A 13,574-nucleotide genomic window follows, 5' to 3' on the forward strand; every position below is an offset into this window, starting at 1 on the left:
AAGTTTGCTTTATAGATTGTCAGGCTGAATGAAATGCATTGTAGGAAGGTGAGTAAAGCGTGGACAACACCTACTGCCATACATACACACTGGGGGTTATTGAAAAACTTGAGAGCTTTGGGCCCATATCTTGCTTTTTGGGGATCCAACTTGCTAATTTTTGTGTTTTTGTGTCGCTGGCAGTGCTGGATCAGCACAGCTTCCAGGAGTTGCAAGCTGTTTGATGGAAGCCCTTGAAGAATCTTCCAGGACATCTTCCCTTGTTACTTTGGAAGCTTACAGTTAGTGGTGGGCTTGATGAGACTTACACCTCAGTTACCAGCATCTGAGCCTCCAAGCTTACCAGGAGCTTTGTTTTCCTTTCAGATCAGCTTCAAGGAGCTGGACTGTTACCTGTTGACTTTAGCTTTTTTTCTTTTCTTCCCTCTGGATTTTAGCCTATCTTTCTTTTTCCTTTTGTACTTCTAGAATTGGTCTTTCCCTTTTCAACTGCAGACTGGCCTCCCTGGCTTGACACTTGACCTTCTTCTTTTGTTTCACCTTTGGCTTTCAACTTACTCTTTATTCCTCCCTTACATTGTTTGATTTGCTCTTTGTGGCTTTCTTTTGTGTTTTACTCAGAACTATAGATATTCCATGCCAGAATCTGAGAAATTCACCCCTAAAAATATTCCCTTGCTGAATACACAGAAAATGGGCAGAAATTGAAACAGGGATTTTGAAACAAGGTTCTAAGTATAACATTCTTTAACTAGAGGGATTTGTAAAAAGGCAGTGGTGGTTCTCAGTTCTGGAAATATTGTGGCCTTTGATGAAATAAAGTCTTGTTTCTTCCAGGAAGGGTGTATTTTATCCTGATTACAATGGAAATAGTGATTGCTCATGTAAAGAGCTTGGAAATACACAGAGAGGAGGCTGTATTAGAGCTGAGACCTTAAGTATCCTCATGCTGTGCAGATGTGAAATTGGGGAATGTCAGTCATTGTTGAACATGCCTGCTTTCGAAGCAGTGACAAAGAGGTGGAAGGCTCTGTGTTTTGTTCCCAGCCTCTCTGCTGCAGGGCCTTAAAATGTTTACAAGCCCCAGAGCTGGCTCAGGATGCAGCAAAGTTTAGCTAGTTATGCTTGTCACCAACCATTAAGGGTTTGGAGACAGGCAGGAGATGGGCTGGAGCTGTCACGGGCTTTTGCTGCCTTAGGCAGGTCTTGTTAGTGGATTCTCTGCTGCTTGGTGCAGAGAAGAGCTGGTGGAGCTGGGGACAGCAGTGCCTGCTGCTGCAGGTCCTGCCTGCTCCATCCTGTGCCGGCACCGGTCCGATCTGCCCATGGCTAAAGGTGTGTTGTGTCCCCTGGTTCGGTGGCTAAAGGTGTGTCATGTCCCCTCCTGTTCCCCAGTCCCTTCAGGCTTGGGAAGGAGCCGTTTGGAGACAGTAGGAAAAACAGGGGGAAGCGGAGGAGGGATGGGATCATGAAGGTGTTGCAGGGCAGGGGACGGTCAGGCCAGCAGCATGCATGGGAAAGGAGCGGGTCAGACCAGCGCATCTCCTCCTCACTTGTTTCTGATGTGGGAATTGAGAGCAAGACAGCATCGTGGATTTAGCTGCAAGCAGCAGGGGGACTAGATGCTTACTGCCACAATACACACTTTGTGGTTTCCTAATTTGTGGGATTTTTTTTTTTAGAATTGCTCAGAACCACACTGAATAGCATGTGAGGCTTGCCCAGATCAAGGAGATGTTCTGTCCTGTGGCTGGCGTGCTGCATCTGTCAGCGTAGTGCCAGACCTCTCTCCCTGCACTCTGCTTTTGTCCTCCCGCCCCCCTGCAATAGCTGTATTTTGTCTTTCCTTGTCTTATTCCCTGTTTCCTTGACTGCTGTCTCTGTAGCCCTTGCTTCTCCAACCAGATCTGCAATTTTTGAGGCTATGGGAGGGTGACAGTTCAACCTGACCTTTTACCATTTGTTTTTGACTCCCAGCAGCTGAGTCCCTCTAAATTACACGTCTGGCTCTCTCCTCTCTTCTCTTCCTTCCTCTCCCTCTCCATCCAGCTCTCCTCAGCACAGTGTAGAAAACGCTGAAAATCCACTGGCGTGGCAGCCCTGGAGGCGCTGGGTAGCAGGTACCCATACGCTCACTGCATGAATCCCCCCCGGACCAGGCTGCCTTCTCCTCCAGGACCGCATCTCCTGCTCTGCCTCTGTCTTCTGGAGTCTGTGGAACAAATGCCAGCAGGAGAGGAGGCCAGGCTGCCATTTCTAGCACGGGTGCGTGGTGCCACAAGAGCTCTCCTCACTAGATGTCACTGTGAGGCCGGGTTTTGCCCAGCACAAGCACAGCAAGCCGGCGAGATGGGTGCTGAGATGGGTGCTGAGCTTTAGGAAGGCCCTGCCAGGAGCAGCGGGGAGAGCACGGAAGAGGTTTGCAGGACAAGCGTCGAGTTGCTGTAGATTTTACACAGCCCTGGCAAGTTTTGGGTACAGAACCAGCAAGGTGCAGGAGGGTTTTGGGGTGCAACTCCATACCACCACCTTTGAACACCCCAGCCTGTATCTGGTAGTCATCAGGACCTTAGTGCGGATCCACCACCATGACTTTGTCTAAGTAGTGCTCATCTCCTGCTGGTTGTGATGCCAGTTTGGCAGCGAGTCCCTTGCTAACGCTCAGCCCTGGATCGCTGTTCACTGTCCCCATCTGCCATCACCCGTCTGTAGCCCTGGCCGCGGCACACCTCCGCACGGTAACTGGCCGTGTCGCTTTCTCCCTGGCAGGGCTCCGGTGGAGATGGCCCTTGGGGATGCACCGTGTAGCCCCCAAAGCCGAGGTGGGAGCTGTGGTGAGTGTTGTAGAGAGGCTTGCCAGGGGCTGGTCTTTTCTCTCACCAAGGAAGCCAAGTGACAAGCCAGCTACGTGGTCCATGTTACCTTTTTCTTTCCTTTCTTCACTCCCTCTCTCTTTTGATAGCTGTCTTTTGACTTGCGTTGCCTATTTCCCTCTCTCCTTGTCCTCTCTTTCTCCTTCTAGCCGTTGCTTCTCCAACCAGAGTCAGTTCAACCTGACCTTTTATCTCTTGATCTTGACTCCCAGCACTTGAGTCCCTCTAAATTAGAAGACTAGCTCTTTTCTTCTTTCTTATCTTCCTCCCTTACTCCACTGTTTGTTCCTAAAACTTTGTTTTGTGAACTGGACCTTGTGATCATGTCTTCATCCTCTGAGGGGTCCCTGCTGTGCAGAACCTGTAAGCTGTATCCTAAGGGAGAGGAACTGGCTAATAAATGCCCCATGAACCACCGTATCTGTGGCATAGATGGTCTTTAGAGTTATGTGGTTTTATTCTTAAGTTTATTGACTGCAAGTCGGAAACAAATAAACGAGGGTTATGTGGAAAGCTGTCAACTCTGGGAAAGTGTTTCAGTCTGGTTGTGCGTAGGTGTACAGCCTCCTGTCTTACTGGGTACACCATCATTTACATTGGTATAAGAGCACACCCCATATATGTGTTAGCATCCATATGAGTTTCTACCTGGGTGTACTTACAAGAATGGAAACGGTGCCGTGGGATGTACAGTGTGTGAGCTCCTCAGCATGCACCCGCGCTGATTTTGCACCGCAGATTCACGGTGTGGGGTTTGGATGGCTCTAGGTAAATGTGTGTGTCTGTGTGCGACCTGGGTACGTGCATTTACACATGCATGTACATCAGTGCTAAAGAGGACGTGAAAGAGATTGGATGTGACCCCCCAGGACGTGCAGCCTTTGGGGCTGGCCAAAGCGGTGGGGAGCCCCAGAGAGTCCTCTGCTGGGCTCGCCTTGCCGTGCTCTTCCAGCCGCATGCCGCACTGGAGGAATCCAGCTCCACTTGATCGTGTGCCAAGGCACATTAACATTCGCTCCATCACAGCGCAGCCCAATTAATATTTGATTCTGGCAAATGAAGGAGGGCAGAGAGATTAAATGGGGTTGCCAGCTGGGGTGGTGGGAGTGGTGAGGGAAAGGCATGCTCTTTTTTGTGCAGCCCAAGGAGTAGGACTAAGACTTTCCTGGAGGAGGAATCAGGATCTCCCCTCTGCTCCCCGGTGCCTGTTGGACACGAAGCTCTGCTGAGACCAGGCGGCTCTAGGGGTGGGATATAGCGATTTTCACCACTGGGTTTCTGCTGACCTCTGGGCTGACCGCTGGCTGTGATCGTGGAGGAGGAGCAGGAGGTTGCCTGAACCCTCTGGGGTCTAATTATGGAGATCTAATGGAGTGGGCATGGCCGGTTAGCCAGTGCTGATAGGAAGCTGCCGCACTCGAAGGGGACCCCGTGGAAAGCTCTCTGCAGGAATAAAAGCGCAGATCCAGGCTGCAGAGGTCCCGGGGAGCAACTGCTGTGTCGTTTACTCCATGCATTGGCGGATGGCAGATCCGTGCCGGTGGTGCCCCGTCGGTGCCGCTCGGCAGGACTCGCGGCTTTGCTTCCACATCCCAGGCAGGTGGGATGAGGCAGATGGGCTGAGGTGGATCCCGTGCCCTCCCCTTCTTCGCAGAGCTGCCTGCAGTCCTCCGAGGGCTGGGGGGCCCAGTGGGGTTCAGCGGGGTTGGGGAAGCTGGTCTGGGCTGCGGCTACTTTAAGCCTCTCCCAGACGTGATTGCCCCTTCCCAAGTAGGCATCATGTCACTTCCCAATTGAAAAGCCAAATGAAATTTCCAAGCGGTTTGCAGCTTTTATGATTCACTTGTTTGCTTTTCTCCTCTTCTCTCCTTTTTTATTTTTAATTTTTTTTTCTTTCTCTCTTCTGCCTCTATTCACTCCTGCCAGCTGCCTGCTTTGAATTTGGTTTGTATCAAGGGCAGGAGAAATTAATTTTCTGCTTTCGTATTTGGTGCAGAATGGGTTCTCCCCCCTCCATTCCCCTTCCCCGCCTGTTGCTGAAGTAAAGAGAGCTGTCTTGGAAACATTTCCTTTTTAAAAATCTCCTTCTGCCCTCTCATGACTACTTGGCCTCTCTGCTGACAGTGTGGGACAGGTGCTAACACAGTACTCCTCTCCTGATCCAAGAGCTGGAGAATAAACTCTTGGGCATATTGCAGATAACCAAGCAAGAGCACATCTCACTACAAACCTAGCTACAAAAAAAAAAAAAAAAAAGGAAAATAAATATTAGGACAGTTGGAGAGGGACAGGTTTTTCACTGTCTCTGGGAAATCATCCCTGCTGCTCAGCCCCCGAGAGCTGCCAGCATACAGAGCATCTCAGGGTTCAGTTGTTGGGACAGCAGATATGGCCTGACCCTGCTTGGACCTGGGAGGGGAAGCACGGCATGGCATGGCAGGATAGCAGCCGGGAGGTGATACGGTCAGTTTGCAGCAGACATGTGGAAATCTGTTGTTTTAATCTGAAAATTATGGGTTTGTGCTGTGGATATAAAACTTCCCAGTTAGGCATAAAGGAACGGAAAGCAACTTCCCAGCTCCCACAGCCCAGCAATATATAAGCTCTGTGTGTGTGCGCAATACTTGCTGGTAGGGCATATTTGTGAGATGTGGCGTTTATGTTACCTTTTTAGAGAGGAAGAATCGTTTATCTCAGCATTCTAATTATGTTCCATTAAAATGCAAATTTGGGTTTATGCATTGAAATTGTCAGTACCATTGCCATGGCAACTGGAGCTTGAGGGTGGGGAATTGGAATAGGTGGGACCGTGCATCTCTCTCTGAATCCCTCTCAAATACCTCCAGGTAATTGAAATCACAGTGCCCTTCCCTGGGAATCGTGGCACTTTCCCGCTAGTGAATCTGGAGCATCACTGAAGTTCTCCTTGGAGTTGTTGTAACAGGGCAAGTCACCATGTGTGTAGGTCGTTGGGTAACTCCCAGCAAAGTGGAAGAGCTAGTGCACAGGTCGTTCAGATGGTGGCGAGTCCTTCCCATTTTACACTCCCTGTCATGCTTCTTTTGAGGTATCTGGCTGGGAAGGAGAAAGAGGAGATCCCTAATGACTGCACAAAGTGCCACCTGGAAGCCCTTAGATGCTGCCACACTTACTGGAAGATCTAAGTGCCATCTGTGCTTTTAAAACCACTCACCTCCAGTTAAATACCCAGTCAAGCTGTCTGCACTGGCCATGTCCTGCAGCAGTGAGTTCCCCCGCTCAATCATCCTTGGCACGGAGTGAGTGGAGTTTTCCCCATATCGCCTTCTTGGGGCCCTGCTCCTTTCTCTTTTTTGCATGGCAAGATGGCACGACTCTGTGTCTTCCTCCTCCCTTTACCAACTACAGCTGGGACTCCTGGAGCTTGTCTCCCTCCTCTTTAAGAATCAAGCGAAGGGGTTTTAGGATGCTGGGTGGAAGCGAATGCTGAGAGAGGTTGGGATATGGCTGAGTACATTTTACAGGGAAAAAATGTGCCTCTCGGTTTTGGCTGTTGACTGAAAATTTTGGTGATAAATAAAGCATGATGAGTTAATTCCCAAACCACACTGACAGCTGGGCAGGGAAGACAGGACTAGGTCTGTTTTCTGGCTCCCCACCCCTCTTAACAGGTTCACAAAATCATCTGATTCCTCGTGCTGGTGTTGCCAGGGGATTGTTTTTTCCTCTGGATTGGAAATATGATTTGCTGATAGTAAAATCTAGATACAGTCTTATGAACCTGGTGATCCAGACTGCGGCTTCTATTGAATATAATTGACTTGGATAGCCTGGAGGCTATTTACCACCTATTTAACAGCGAAACAAAAAAAAGAGGAAACATTCTGAGCAGGCTTTAGTTCAACCTAGGGAGGTCCCAAGCAAGGAGAGGCAGAGTCAGGCATTGCCCGCCCCAGTTCAAGACAGAGAGTGGCAAACTGGAGTGAGTTTAGTGAAGGGCCACGAAGATGATCAGGGAGCTGGAGCACATAACATGCGAGGAGATGCTGAGGGCACTGGCTTTGTTTAGCCTGGAGGAGAGCAATTTAAGGGGGATCGGATTGGTAAGGTAATGGGGGGTGTAGAGAAAATGGAGTTGGACTCTTCCCAGAGGTGTGCACCAAGGACAATAGGCAGCAGAGACAAGCTGCAGCGAGGGAAATACCAACTCCACATAAAGAAAAAACATAATCATGAGCATGGATCAGATGTGAGATGGTGGCCTAGAGGTATTTTGCAGTCTGCCTCCTTTGAGATACTCAAAACTCGAGTGGATGAGGCACTAAGCAACCTGCTCTGGCTTTGAAGTTAGCCCTGCTTCCAGCAGGGATTTGGACTGGAGGCCTCCAGAGATACCTTTCAACACCAGTTATTCTGTGGGCTCCCACTGGGAGCAGGTGCTGCGACGCACGGCGAGGTGGGGAGCCCACACCGTTCTCTCCACTAGGATGAATCACGGCACAAGTGATCTGTGGGCTTCTTTTGCCAGAAAATGCAGGACCTTACCGTCGACCCTCAGCTTCTGTTTTGGGGGAGCTACGTCTGTGCAGTGAGCACAGAAGTGATGGGGACGGGGGGTGGGCAGAGATCTAGATCCCATGAAGACAAGGAATATATCGCTTGCTACTTCCACACCAGGCAAGCCACTAGCTTGAGGAGTTTGGGTTCCCCAAGAGTGACATCTGACTGGGAGTGAGGGCTAGGGTTAAAATAGGCCATTTTACATCCCAGGCTTTTCTCATATATTAAAAATATATGCTAGGGAATGTCTTTCCCTTCCAAGTGGAGAAGATGATGGGGGAAAAAAAAGGTGATATTTGAGTTTCTGCATCTGATGTGACAAGAAAAGGCATGGAAGTGGCCCGTACCTGAAAGCAGAGCAATGAACTTGCTTCGGTGGGAAAGAAGCCATTTCACCATGTTCAATATTATCATCATTAAGCTGATCAGCTTCACTAGCAGGGAAGATACCGAGAATGAGAGAGCAAATATTGTAAGGGAAGTAGAGGAACACACATTCAAAATAGCTGTGTTCTGGAGAAAACTTGCCAATAAGTGCTTACAGAGGGAGAGACAGAAGGTGAGATGGAGACCAGAAGAGAAAGTAGAGAAGAGAAAATGACAGGGTGGAGGAGAGTGGGAGAAAAGAAAATTTCTATCATTTCCATAAATCTCTCCATCCTGCTCCCTCGCCGTTCCCTCGCACACGCAAATACCCTCCCTTCCCTCAGCTGCGCGGTGCGAGTCGAATTCCCCCTGTACCATCCTGGTGGCACTCTCTTTCCTCTGGGGACGAGCTGAGGGGCTTCAGGCCAGAACCTCTGCCCCACATCCCTGCCCGCGATTCCCAGCTCCCACCCTCCCCTCCATCCCCCAGGCAAGCCCTCCGCTTTGGGACAGAGAGCTTGTGCCGCATCTCCTTCTGTACGGCACACTGGGGTGCAACAGAGGTTTCCTCTTACTGGGCTGAGGTTTTACTGACCGTGAAGATTTAACCCTGTGTCTGCTGATACGAAGGGGCTTTCCAAGCTAAGGACTAAAGACCTGCTTTGCTCACATCAGCAAAAGGTGGCTTCTGTCTCATTGATTTGAGGGGGAGAGCAGACAGACGAGCTGACCCCATGTAGTCCCTTGTCACCCCATACTTCTGTAGAGATTCGTGCAACACTGTGCGAAAACAGCCAGTGAGCCTTGTCCTTGCCCGACAGGTTGGCATTGCAAAACCTCGTATCAGAGCTCGCCTTTCCCAAACGAAGTCCTCTACTGGCAACCACAGCAGAGATGTCGATACCTCTGGCAGAGGTGTCAGAGCCAGGCGATGCTTTCCCCCAGCGTGGCATTTGCCCAGGCTGCCTGTGCACTCGCACCCATCCAGACTGGTGGGGAAGGCAACGCATGCACCCTCCCACGGCCGTTCCCTGGTTCTCCCTTCTCCCAGCCTGCCAGAAACAGATCCCCACGGGCTGCTTTCCTCTCACACCCTTTGCTGTTCTAACATATCCTCGGGGAAAGTGTAAGACCGGCTGCAGTGATGAGATTGTGATCTTTCCCTTTCCTTTTTTATTTTTTGTTTTTTAAATTGACAGTGGAGTTTCCCTTGCCATTTTCAGCGGATCTAAAAAAAACCCTCCCTTCATCGAATATTCAGCATCTTCCCAGAGCGCGGCGGTAGCCAGCGGGGGCCGTGGGTACGTGCTCGCAGAGGGGAAGACTGACGAGCCCCGTCTTGTTCTCGGGCCCCCACGACTCCTCTGCTTCTCTCCCTATCTCTGTGCCGGCAGCTTGTGCCGTTGGGTCTGTGGCTGCCAACCCTGCCAGGGCTCTGGTCGCAGCATCGCTGGTGGCAGAGGGGAAGAGCGCAGGAGAGACGTGCCCTGCTCCTCGCAGGCTGCGGGGATGGGATGGGGAGGGCGGTTTTCACTGGAGTATGTGGAGAATCGAAGGAGGGTGCCTGGAGGCTTTACCTGTAACGCTGGAGATGGGCTGGGGGAGAAATCTGGGTGGGAGGTCTGGTGATTTGAGAGGTCCTGATTCGAAACCTCCTGTATGGATCCCCCTCAGCTGCCCCAGGCATCCCCCAGTCCCCTTGCACAGCTCTTGGTTCAGGCTCTTTCCTGCTGGAACCTGAGCCAACGCTGGCTCATTTTCACACACCCTCCCCTGTCGCTTGGTCATTGACTAAATTAAATTTCAATTACTTTTTTCTTATTAAAAAAACAGTGAAAACGGCAGCTTTTAATTGGCAGCAGCTGCTTGGCCTGTTGCAGCGGGGAAGGGTGTGTGGGTGGTTTGGTGAGGAGGAGGAGGAGGAGGAGGAGGAGGAGGCAGGGGAAGGCGTTGAGTCATGGGTGGCACCTTTGCATGGACCTGTTGGAGGGCACAGGAGTGAGTTCTTGGCTGGATGCCTCACCGGGACATGTGGGGCGACCTGCTCTGCTCCTTCCCAAGAAGGGAGGCTAAAAATACCAACCGGTGGCCCCTCACCTTTGGGGTTGCCCACCAGCTGCCAGTCCTGGGGAGGGGGGGCCATGCTAAAAGGTAAAAGTGGTCTTCTTCAAGCGATCTGCTATGGGTCCCCTCGTGGTCAAACGTGACCAGCTGGTTTTGATACCCTTGTTCTGATGGGGTGTTGAGGATGTAGCTTGCTTGTTGGGAGACTTGGCACAGCCTGACCTTACCTCTCTGGGATTGTGTCCTTCACGGCCCCTCAGTGAGCTGGCAAGCTGAGGGAAGACAGTGAATGTCTTCACTTGTGTCTGCTGGGACTTGGGGGAGAAGAAGTGTGTCTGCCTGAAGGCACACACCGTTTGGCTGCTCCTCTGCACCTCAGACGAGCAGAACAGGAGCTGTGCAGGCAGCGAAGCTGTCCTGCATCCTCTGGGAACACCAGGAGTCCTGGCAAGAGCATCGCCTCGGGTCTCTGGTTTCTGCTGTTGCTCGATTTTTCTTTTTTCCCTCTATGCTCCTCACCGCTCATCTCCGGGAAATGCCACCTGTGACCTCAGCCATCATACCTGTGTCAGCTGTGCGGGCCGGCAGCACCTGGGGCCCCTTTTCTGCCGGTGACATCTCCTGGGTGCATGCTGACAGGTAGTCAGGACTCATTGTCTCTCCAAGAAACCAGGAAAATAAGCTTGTGTTTGAATCCCAGGTGCAGAGAGGGTCTGCCTGTCACAGCCAATTCAGCTGCCGCTTTGCCTGGCAGTGTTATTTTCTATTCTACGGGCTCCTATTCACCTTGCTCTCTTTTCCTTTTGCTTGTTTTCCCCTTCGCTCCTCTCTTTCTCTCTCCTTCTCCTCCCTAAGCTGCCTCCCAGCAGAGATTGGCTATTAAGCCAACTGTGCCGAGGCTGCGAGATGCGCACAGGCATTAGGAACAAATGACATTGTTTGGGCACTTGCCTCTGTTGCAGCAGTAGGGCGGCACAAATCTCCACGAGCAGCATCAAGTCAGAGAGTGTGTTTGTGCTGGGAGAGCGTGGGAACAACGCATATACAAGAGGTGTGATTACCCTTAACTCTTTGGTGAGCTGTCCCTTGCATCCCGCATGCCAAGATGTGAGTCTGTACTGCTTGAGCTGTCAACGTATGGGCACGCGAGTTTCTTGTACGGTCCACAGGGCCAACAGCCACTCTGCGTCAGTGTAAGTTACGTACAGACTGGTGGGAATGGAGATGCCCGGCTCCCACATGCACTTGTACAAGAGCCAGGGTAAGTCTAACCCCAGCATAAACACTGCGTGAGCTGCTCTGGGTTCCCCCCACCTGTGGCCAAAATGTAAATGCAGGTGCACTTGTGGTATGTTCTGGCATCACGGGAGCAGTGGTTGGAAGGGCTGGGAGCAGTGGTGTAGAGGAAGCGCTGTGGGTATGGCTGTGTCTGTCACGGTGATGAGGGCATGGAGGAGGGAAGGTTTAGAAATGCTGGAATTTGGATGGCTTAGAGCAGCCCCCTTTGAAGGGGGAGAAGGATGAGAATGAGGTCTTGGTGTAGTCTTTTTTCCCCTTGAGAAGATTGTTTTACTTTCATGATGGCACTTTCTCAGGTGTCTGGATAGTGAAGGATATGTGGTGGCATCCTTCTGTGCGGTGGTGGTGGTGGTGGGAGAGGGGTGAAAGTCGGGGCGCTGGGCAAACATGGGCATCATCCTGGAGGAGGAGGATTGAGGAGAGAAGCAGGTTATCAGAGGAGCAGACTCAAATGGATTTTATGAGTCAATTTTTATCTGAAGGTAATTAAATGTCTTTCCCAGATAGGCGCCAATGACTTGGTCATGGCTGTGTTTAGAAACTGTGTTGAGGTGGCCGTGTCTGTGTCGGCTTCTCAGCACAGTGGAACCGGGTGCTTGATACTGGGATTGCTGGGGAGGGTGACGTGGCTAGGGCTCAGCAACCCATGCTGGTGGCAGGCAGGGCACCCACGGGCCTTTGCCGGGGGCAGGATCAGCCAAGGGGGGATCATTCTTCATGCACCGAAGGGTCAGTGCCTGCTTGGAGTCTGTCTCGCTTTATGATTGTATCCCTTACAGACTGGTTCCCCCCACTACCGTGACTTGTTTGACTTTCAGGGATTTGCCCAGGAGTGGGTTAAACTTCCTCATTAATAACCAGACAGATAAAAATCACTGGAAAAGGTAAATGAGATGCTGCTCTGACACATCTGATGCAGTGGGGGAGGCAAATCCTCCAGACTGGAAAGCCGTTGTCTCCCAGGGGTTTTTCAGATATCACATCCTCGATGGAAGTGAATAGGACATGCCCAACTCCACGAGAGCATCTGGTAATGTAGCATGGAGGGAAGGTGCAGGAACAGATTGGGGCCAACATAGCTTTCTGATTTTATTTTGAGAGATTGCTCCGTGAGAGCTAGGTGCTGTTTTAATCCCCGGGTTGAAGAATAAAGTGCAAGGGGCAGAGACAAGACCCACCAGCTGCAGGGCTTCTAGGGGCGAGACTCCGTGAGCGATGAGCAGTGCGAGGGAAGGATTGAATCAGCCCTGCAGGAAGGGGCGATGGACCCAGGCTTTGGAGAGGTCAGCAGTGCCCAGTGCTTGGACACTCAGACTCTTCCTTAGCGTGGGCAGCGCCTCCAGAGACATATTTCCCCATGACATAGCCTACAGTATGAAAAAAAAATATTAAAAATGGTTAGGGAAGTATTTCAGATACCTCTTGCTGTTGTCAAGGCAGCTTTGTAGCAGGCGGCGGTGAGGACAGGCAGCAGGGACCGGCTGGCTGCTGCTGGGCAGAACATCCCAGCAGGAGGAGCCCATGCAGAGGGGAGCGGTGGGCCAGGGTTTGGAGCAGCGGCTCCTGCTGCGAGCCCCTGAATCTTCATCATGATGCTCACCTTTGCCAGTGGCATCTGGGCAGTCTGCGGCAGATTCCTCCCTTTTTCCTGTGGCTCTACTCCGAACCCGTTTGGAAACAGAAAAGAAAAAGGTGTTGAGGGAGGGAGGATGTGGGAAAGCTGCCTTGGAAAAATAACTCTGCTTTAATAAGGGAAAAAACTGTATCTTATTTTGTTGGAACAGATGCAGTTTAGAAGGAGGAACATTAAGGAACACTTTGGGGAAATCTTTAATCCGGTAGCGGCATCCAAGAGAAAAAGTGTAGGAGAAAAAGACCTGAGGGAGATGAAGATACGGAGATGCATTAGCAGAGAAATAGCGTGTAGCAGGCTCTGGGCACTTCCCCATACCTGTACCCTGGGAGGACCAGCTGGGTCTTCCTTTCAGCAACTCCAGCTCTCCAGTAGATGAAGGGAGGGATGGACGGCTCGTCTCTCCCGGTCCTCAGCTCAGCAGAGGCTTTCCCTTGACCTGGCATCTAATTCTAATATCCAGAGCTTGTTCCTTTAAGCATTCACACCTCCAATCAGGCTGCCAGTCCCACTGCCATGTGGAGCCATAAACAGGGATAAACAGTAATTAGTATGGTAAATAGCTTGGCCTTGTGTTTTCTGGTTACAGTATCATGGTAATTATTTCCGGCTCCCTGCCTGTGTACTCCTGCTGCCTGATTTTGTGCTCTGTACATCCTTGCCAGCCTGATTATCACTGGACACATTAAAATTGGCAACTGCTCTCTCCTGTCTCCCATCCACTCCTTGGTGGGGGGGGGCTGACCTAGGTCCGTTACGCCGAGGTGATCGGGGATGATTGAGGGGCGATGGGCAACGTC

This window comes from Accipiter gentilis, chromosome 18, assembly GCF_929443795.1.
Source record: "Accipiter gentilis chromosome 18, bAccGen1.1, whole genome shotgun sequence".
In the NCBI taxonomy this organism is placed as follows: Eukaryota; Metazoa; Chordata; class Aves; order Accipitriformes; family Accipitridae; genus Astur; species Astur gentilis.